Source organism: Triticum dicoccoides, chromosome 4B (genome assembly GCF_002162155.2).
Source record: "Triticum dicoccoides isolate Atlit2015 ecotype Zavitan chromosome 4B, WEW_v2.0, whole genome shotgun sequence".
In the NCBI taxonomy this organism is placed as follows: Eukaryota; Viridiplantae; Streptophyta; class Magnoliopsida; order Poales; family Poaceae; genus Triticum; species Triticum dicoccoides.
The window spans coordinates 455,783,268-455,791,998 of NC_041387.1; positions in this window are offsets into that span (position 1 = coordinate 455,783,268).

Here is an 8,731-nt window from a genome sequence, read left to right on the forward strand (position 1 = left end):
TTCGAACTCTGGGGTACATGCAAAGGTCTCTCTCCCTGGTCTGTCGACTCGCTAATCTCACAACCTAACGCATCGAGCTCGAAGGAAACATGACACAGCAGTTTACCCTGGTTCGGGCCACCTTGCGGTGTAAAACCCTACTCCTGCTTTGTGATGGATTTTCCTCGAGGGGCTGAGGAAGAACTAGTACAATGGAGAACAACCTCAGGAGGCGTGTTCTTGGGCTCAAGTGAGCTGGTGAGCTAGTGAGGGTGGAATGGATCTGATCCCCCTCCTTAATGGTGGCTAGGTCCTATTTATAGTGGCCTTGGTCCTCTTCCCGAATGGAGGCGGTAAGGGATCCCACAACGGCCAAATTTGAAGGGAGACGGCAAGTACATCTTATCCTGACTAAAGAGGTCTTTGCCTGCAAAAGCCTCTGGTCGTGATGCTGCAGTGGGCTCGGCGATGACCTCTGTCCCGCCGTCCTAGCGGTCTTGGTCTTGTTGCACGAGAATGGAAACCTTTGGTTGCTTCCTCGGGACTCCGCACCTGTTGCTTGCCTCCTTTGCACCAAAGAGGAAACTGGCACACTGCGCCCGCTGGTGCCCGCCTGTCCTTGGTCGTCATGGCTCACATCATCTGAACCTTGCGAGGTGAGCCTTGCATAGAAATCTCCGATCCTCAGGAGCCGGCTTGAGGTGGCTGATCCCCTTGGAGGTCTTGGTGTCGTCCGCCTCGCGAGGGTCTTGAGTTGTTGATGTCGAAACTGGGCCATACCAGGGTGCCGATGGAGCCACGCCACGGGCCATAGGCAGGCAAGTCTGGGTACCCCCGTATCCAGAACGCCGACAGTAGCCCCCGGGCTCAAGGCGCGCTCGGACCCCTAACCGCCGGCGGCCTTGGTTGGTGCATGGCGATTGATGGGACGTGGGCGTCTCCACTTCCCCATGCCACTTTGAAATCCCCTAGGCCTGGCAGCCGCCCGTTGCTAGTGTAGTCTGCCCCCGTTGATTGCCGCGCTTGGCCTTGGCTCCTTCTCTCCCCCACTCGCAATCCTTCTCGCGGACCCGGCGTCAGTGCTTTCCCCCTCCTTGCTTCCGCCATGGCCCTGCAGCAGAGGAAGAAGAAGGGGAAGTACCATGCTCTGGCCGAATCCCTGCCGGTCTTGGAGCCTGCTCTCGAGCGGTCGACGGTGATCAACCAAGAGGGGCTGGCCAAGGCCTGCCCAGCTCTTGTCACCGATTCCAATGAGTGGAAGGTGATGATTGCCTGGCCTGCATCTTGGTCTGTGGGTGACATGAGTGCCACCAAGATTCCTATCCATCTTCACGCCCTCTTCGCGGGGCTGATTCCTCCTTTCTCCCCTTTCTTCAATGTCATAATCTCGCACTACCAGATCCATATGCTGCACCTGGATCCCCGCTCCATCATCCCCCTTGCCATCTTCGCTTTCCTTTGCAAAGCATGGTCGGCATCGCTCCTTCCGTAGCCTTGTTTCGCCATTTCTTCTTCCATCGTATGGTCGACGCCCGCTAGTGCTCGGGGTGTGTGACCTTCCAGGCTGTTGCGGCGATGGTTGGCTTAGGGATTGACTTTGATCTATCGCCAGATGCGGAGGGGTTCTGGAAGCAGTAGACGCTGGCGCATGCAGCCCCCTACTTTTCACCCCTCGAGCGCTAGCGGTGCCCAGCTCCGGTTGGCGGCATGTGAAGCTTGTCGACCGTCGGCTTGCCCGTGTCTGGACTCGGTTGACCAGGCTGAAGAAGCTCGGTGTGACGGCGCCGATGGTGGTGCAGGAATTCATCCAGTGGTGCATCGCCCGCTCCAGCGTCATTCCCGCCCAATGTGGGCCTTCACCGGCGCAAGGACTCCATGAGGCTCCAATTGCCCGTGCTTCCTTCCAAGACACCGTGCAAGGTGCTCGAGCTTTTGACGGGTGACCTAGAACCCGCCGCACTTCCGGGGGAGGGCTGCCTCTTGTACCAGTGCTCAAACAAGGTGGACTTCATGAAGTAGATGCCCCCTTTCGGCGAGTGGGGGTTGTTCCCGGTAGGCCTTGAAGGGCCTCATGAGAATCCTATCCTCGTAGCTCCCTTGCTTCTCGACCCAGTGGCGCGTGCCCCGAATGTGGAAGCGGGGGGAGGCGCACGCCACCGGATGCCACTGGAACGACCCCCGAGGGTCAGGCACCGCCGATGACCCAAGAGGTCGATGCTCTTGAGGTCCTAGTGCGGTCCCCGGAAGGGGCCACCGAGGGGCTGGCGTGACCCGATGCCCTTGAGGCGAGCACCACTGAGGCTCGGGGGAGCGGTCCTGAGGCGGTGGCTGAGGGGCAAGTGCTGAAGGAAATATGCCCTAGAGGCAATAATAAAGTTATTATTTATTTCCTTAATTCATGATAAATGTTTATTATTCATGCTAGAATTGTATTAACCGGAAACTTAGTACATGTGTGAATGCATAGACAAAACCTATAGTCCCTAGTATGCCTCTACTTGACTAGCTCGTTAATCAAAGATGGTTATGTTTCCTAACCATAGACATGTGTTGTCATTTGATGAATGAGATCACATCATTAGGAGAATGATGTGATGGACATGACCCATCCATTAGCTTAGCATTATGATCGTGTTAGTTTCATTGCTACTGCTTTCTTCATGACTTATACAAGTTCCTCAGACTATGAGATTATGCAACTAGGGAAGGGGGGATCCTACTCCCGGTGTGAGTAGGACTCCTCCAGGGCGAGCCATAGAGGGCCGGCCCTCCTCCTCCTCCACTCCTTTATATACGGGGGAGGGGCACCCCATAGACACACAAGTTGACATTGTTTAGCCGTGCGGTGCCCCCCCTCCAAGTTACACACCTCGGTCATATCGTTGTAGTGCTTAGGCGAAGCCCTGCGTCGGTAACTTCATCATCACCATCACCACGCCGTCGTGCTGACGAAACTCTCCCTCAGCCTCAACTGGATCAAGAGTACGAGGGACGTCCCCGAGCTGAATGTGTGCTGATCGCGGAGGTGATGTATGTTCGATGCTAAGATCGGCCGGATCATGAAGACGTACGACTACATCAACCATGTTGTCATAACGCTTCCGCTTTCGGTCTACGAGGGTACGTGGACACACTCTCCCTTCTCATGCATCACATAGATAGATCTTGCGTGATCGTAGGAAATTTTTTGAAATTACCGCATTCCCCAACACGTACCTCCTGGTGCCCCTAAGGCTGCCGCCCGGGGAGCCCTGCCGAGCACTCCAGCTGCTGAGGATCGCTCCTCTAAGCCCGACCGGCTTCGCTTGAATCTTGAAGCACTCCGCAAGAGGAAAGGGTCTCCGACCTGCAATGGTGACGCCTACCGGCCGCTGAAGCAGAGGAAGTACATAGTCGTGTACAAGTAAGTACCTTATTCAAGTGATTTCTTGCGTGTCGTGTCTTTCCCTGACTAAGGCTCCGGAGGATCCCTTTGGCTGCGGCGACGGGACCTCAGGAGAGGCGTTTTCCGGGGGCCCCAGGCCTGCTCTTGACTCCGAGCCCCCCGTGCCCGACTCTTGCGCGAGGCAAGGGGACAACACAAGTGGCCGCCGGCGGGGGCAGCCTGGAGCTTCCATCATTCTTGCTTTACGGCCTGACCTAGGGTGCGGGAGGCATTCCAAGGGCCCATCCGTTAACCACCTCCGATGGTTGGGCACCCTCGGTGTTGGCCCCGTCTTCAAGCAGCAGCACCGCACCTCCAAGGCCCCAGCAGGAGGCATGTGAGATGCTCCACGCCCCTCCGTCAGCCCCCGGCATGGAGGGAGGGCCTGGTCGCACGCTGGAGTTCGCACATGGGCGCAGCACTGTTCGCCACGAGCTTCTTGGCCAGGCAATGTGCGTGCTACTTCAACTTAGAGGAGAGCTTGCTGACGTTGATGCCCGCCTGGAGACGGAGAATCTCCGCCTGGCGCGCGAATGGCACCGACTGAAGGTTGCCATTAACCTTGGGCGCCTTCAGCATGAGCAAGCAAGCGCCAGCGCCGAGGCATCCCTTGCAATTTCCCGCGCAGCTTGCGCTCGGGCTCAGGAGGAAGCTAGGGCCGTTGAGGGAGTCCTGGATTAGGGGGTCCTCGGACAACCGGACTATGTACTTTGGCCGGACTGTTGGACTATGAAGATACAAGATTGAAGACTTCGTCCCGTGTCCGGGTGGGACTCCCCTTTGCGTGGAAGGCAAGCTTGGCAATTCGGATATGTAGATCTCCTTCTCTGTAACCAACTCTGTGTAACCCTAGCCCCCTCGGGTGTCTATATAAACCGGAGGGTTTAGTCCGTAGGACAACAAAAATCATAATCATAGGCTAGCTTCTAGGGTTTAGCCTCTATGATCTCGTGGTAGATCAACTCTTATAATACTCATATCATCAAGATCAATCAAGCAGGAAGTAGGGCATTACCTCCATCGAGAGGCCCGAACCTGGGTAAACATTGTGTCCCCCGCCTCCTGTTACCATTAGCCTTAGACGCACAGTTCAGGACCCCCCTACCCGAGATCCGCCGGTTTTGACACCGACATTGGTGCTTTCATTGAGAGTTCCACTGTGTCATCACCGTAAGGCTTGATGGTTCCTTCAATCATCTACAATGATGTGATCCAGGGTGAGGTTTTCCTCCCCGGACAGATCTTCACATTCGACGGCTTCACACTGCGGGCCAACTTGCTTGGCCATCTGGAGCAGATCGATGGCTACGCCCCCGGTCATCAAGACAGGTTTGGAAGCCTGAACCACACCGCCGACATCCGCGGAGACTTGATCTTCGACGGATTCGAGCCCATGTCAGGTGCGCCGAACAGTCACGACGAGCATGACTTAGATCTGCCATCGGACGGTGTTCGGGAGATCACACCTGCGGCTGCCCCGGCCCTCAATCCGGAATAGATCAAGCCATCCGAGGACGGGTGGATGGACCCTGCCACGGAGGCCGCACACTCAGCAGCGATAGAGCCGAACACAGACTTCACCTCCTATGAGGCCTGTGTCATCAGACCCTCGGACTCGTCTCCAGCCATAGGCTCCAAACCGTGTGTCCGTGCCTATCGAATCTGATTGGGCACCGATCATGGAGTTTACCTCCGCGGATATCTTCAGCACTCGCCCTTGGGTGACGTGCTAAATTCATTGAGGTCTCTCTCCTTGTCAGGAGACTCTTGGCTGAACTATGTCCGGCTGGAGTGGGAAGCGAACGACGAAGAAATCCGTTCCCCACCCACCACCCACTTAATAGCCACTATCGACGACTTAACCGACATGCTTGATTTCGACTCCGAAGACATCGACGATATGGACGACGATGCTGGAAAGGAACATGAACCACCGCCCACAGGGCGCTGGACAGCCACCTCATCATGTGATAAATATATATGGTGGACACACCCAAAGAAAGCCATGGCGATGAGGCAACGGAGGATAATCCCCTTGAAAAGCAATCTAAGCACCAGTGTCATCGGCGCCGCTCTAAGCCTCGTCACAGCAAAAATAGCAATACCGGCATAGGAGACAATAACGCTCCAAATAATGCCGAGGACGAAAACAATCCCACCGAGCCAGGCTTCGAGCAGGTCGAACGGGAGGATGGGCAAGTTAGCCCTAAGGAACATGCAATGGACGGAGAATCAGAGGACAACAATTACATGCCCCTCTCCGAAGACGAGGTGAGCCTCGGCGACGAAGAATTCACCGTGCCGGAGGATCCCATAGAGAAGGAGCGCTTCAAGCGTCGGCTTATTGCCACTGTAAAAAGCTTGAAGAAAAAGCAGCAGCAGCTTCAAGCTGATCAAGATCTGCTAACTGACAGATGGACTGAGGTCCTGGCAGCCGAGGAATACGGACTCCAGTGCCCTACCAAAAGTTACCCAAAGCACAGGTTGCTACCTCAACTCAAAGAGGAGGCATTAAAGCCTACACTACCAGCGCATGATGCAGCTGACCGGCCACCTCGTGGCCGAGACAAAGCGGCGTATCAGCCTGAAGTCTATCTCGCACCCCGGCGCCAAGCAAGCAAAAACACGAAGGCCCGGGGCTACACGCATGACCTACGAGATAAACTAGAAAACAAAGTAGATCAGTTTAGTATATCCGGCATGATGGTCATCGTCACGCGTTGGGGCGCGCCCCCGTGATCCGTAGATCGATCTTGAACAAATCCGGCCGGGCCAAATACAGCAGACCAAACTCATTTGAATTGCGTCGTGATGTAGCCCGGCATAGAGGCGCCGCACACCCCCTATGCTTCACTGATGAAGTAATGGATCATGAACTCCCAGAAGGGTTTAAACCCGTGAATATTGAATCATACGATGGTACAATAGACCCCGCGGTATGGATTGAAGATTTCTTTCTCCACATTCACATGGCCCGCGGGGACGATCTACACGCCATCAAATACCTCCCACTAAAACTCAAGGGACTGGCCCGGCATTGGCTGAATAGTTTGCCGGCAAACTCCATTGGAAGTTGGGAGAACCTGGCAGACGCATTCCTATATAACTTCCAGGGCACTTATGTGCGACCACCGGATGCTGATGATTTAAGTCACATAACCCAACAGCCCGGAGAGTCAGCCAGGAAATTCTGGACTCGGTTCCTAACTAAAAAGAACCAAATTGTCGACTGTCCGGATGCCAAAACCCTGGCGGCCTTTAACCATAACATCCATGACGAGTGGCTTGCCCGACATCTTGGCCAAGAAAAACCAAAGTCCATGGCATCCCTCACGACACTCATGACCCACTTTTGTGCGGGCGAGGATAGCTGGTTGGCTCGTAGCAACAGAACAGCAAGCAATCCTGGCACATCAAAGGCCAGAGATAGCAACGACAAGCCCCGACGCAACAAACACAAGCATCGCAATAACGGCAATAACGCCGAAGACACGACCGTCAATGCCGGATTCAGTGGCTCTAAGTCCGGTTAGTGGAAAAAGCCATTCAAAAAGAACAATATGGGCCCGTCCAGTCTGGACCGCATACTCGACCGTCCATGCCAAATTCATGGCACCCCAGGAACACCAGCCAATCATACTAACAGAGAATGCTCGGTCTTCAAACAAGCTGGCAGGTCAGGTGCCGAAAACAAGAAGAATGAGTCTCAAAGCAATGATGACGATGAGGAGCCCCGATCATCGAATATAGGAGGGCAAAAGAAATTTCCCCCGCAAATCAAAACGGTGAACATGATAAACACCACCCACGTTCCCAAGCTGGAACGGATGTGCACTCTTAGGGATGTCGACTTAACGGAACCAGTCGCCTCACAATATAAACTATGGCCGATCATCTTCGACCGCACAGATCATTCGGTTAATACCAATCAGGGCAATTCAGCCGCACTAGTCCTCGACCCAATAATTGACGGGTTCCACCTCACACGAGTCCTTATGGATGGAGGCAGCAGTCTAAACCTGTTGTATCAAGACACAGTGCGCAAGATGGGTATTGATCTTTTGATAATCAAGCCCACTCAAACCACCTTTAAAGGTATTATACCAGGTGTGGAGCACCGTTGTACAAGCTCCATCACTCTCGAGGTAGTCTTCGGATCACCGGACAATTACTGTACCGAAGAGTTAATCTTTGACATCGTCCCCTTTCGCAATGATTATCAAGCACTACTCGGATGAACCGCGTTCACTCGATTCAACATGGTGCCACATTATGCCTACCGTAAGCTCAAGATGCCCGGTCTGCGTGGCATCATCACGGTTAATGGCAAGGCCGAACTCCCCCTCGATGCCGAAGAGTATACCGCCGCTTTAACAGCAGAAGCAACAAGTGGCATCTTTCAATCGAACCTCGAGTCGATGGCCAAGCTCCTGGACACCGCCAAAGGAGTCCGAAGTACTTCACGGCAGGATAGCCCGGCTCGTCCGGAGCTCAGTTAAAACACTCCCGCAAAAGCTAGGACAAGCCACACACTGCGGCTCAACCGCTCTGTGGCACACAAACATTTCTTGCATTTTCTTTGGAGGTTCACCTTTGCATAGGCCAGGACTGGCGACACGGAAACAGCTTGAACGCGCAAGGGAACCCTTAGATATTCCCCTCGACGACCATCCGACTACACTCCGGATCCGCACACAGTTTCCTCCCGCCTGGTCTCAATAGGTTCCACAGTCATATTTCTTTTTATCACATTACCTGTACTCATACGCATTGCCGTACTATTCAAATACAACATGTGGCTTTATATGACGCTTATTTGCTGTTATTTCTTATTGAAACTCTTTTGTCAAATGGCATTTGTACACCGCGATATGCCTTAATATGCCAGGGGCTTCATTGTACCCATAATACGGCAATAAAGTCTGAAAACCTTCACGGTCGTTCGACACCCTGAACTTATAGCATTATATGAATCAGCTCTGAATCATGTCTTGGGTCAATAGTTGGGTTTGCCCGGCTCCCATGTTTTGCTGCCTTATGTTCCGCTATATCGGCTAAGGCGGCACAGGGAGAACTACTGCGATTGTGTCCCGGTTCTTCCGAACGAGCGCCTCGGTAGAGAAAACAGAAAACTGACTATCATGATATGGCAAGAGTTGGTCAGCTGTTCGAGAGGTTGTAAAATCTTTAAGGATTTCTTCCGCATTATGCGATAACTAATGCAGCGTGCGATGGATCGGCTTTTCTCCCGATCAGGTGCTTATAGAGCCCCTCGTGCGGTCTTCCAAACACCAGGGGCTGCGCCTACCTTCCTTTTGTCAAGCTCCT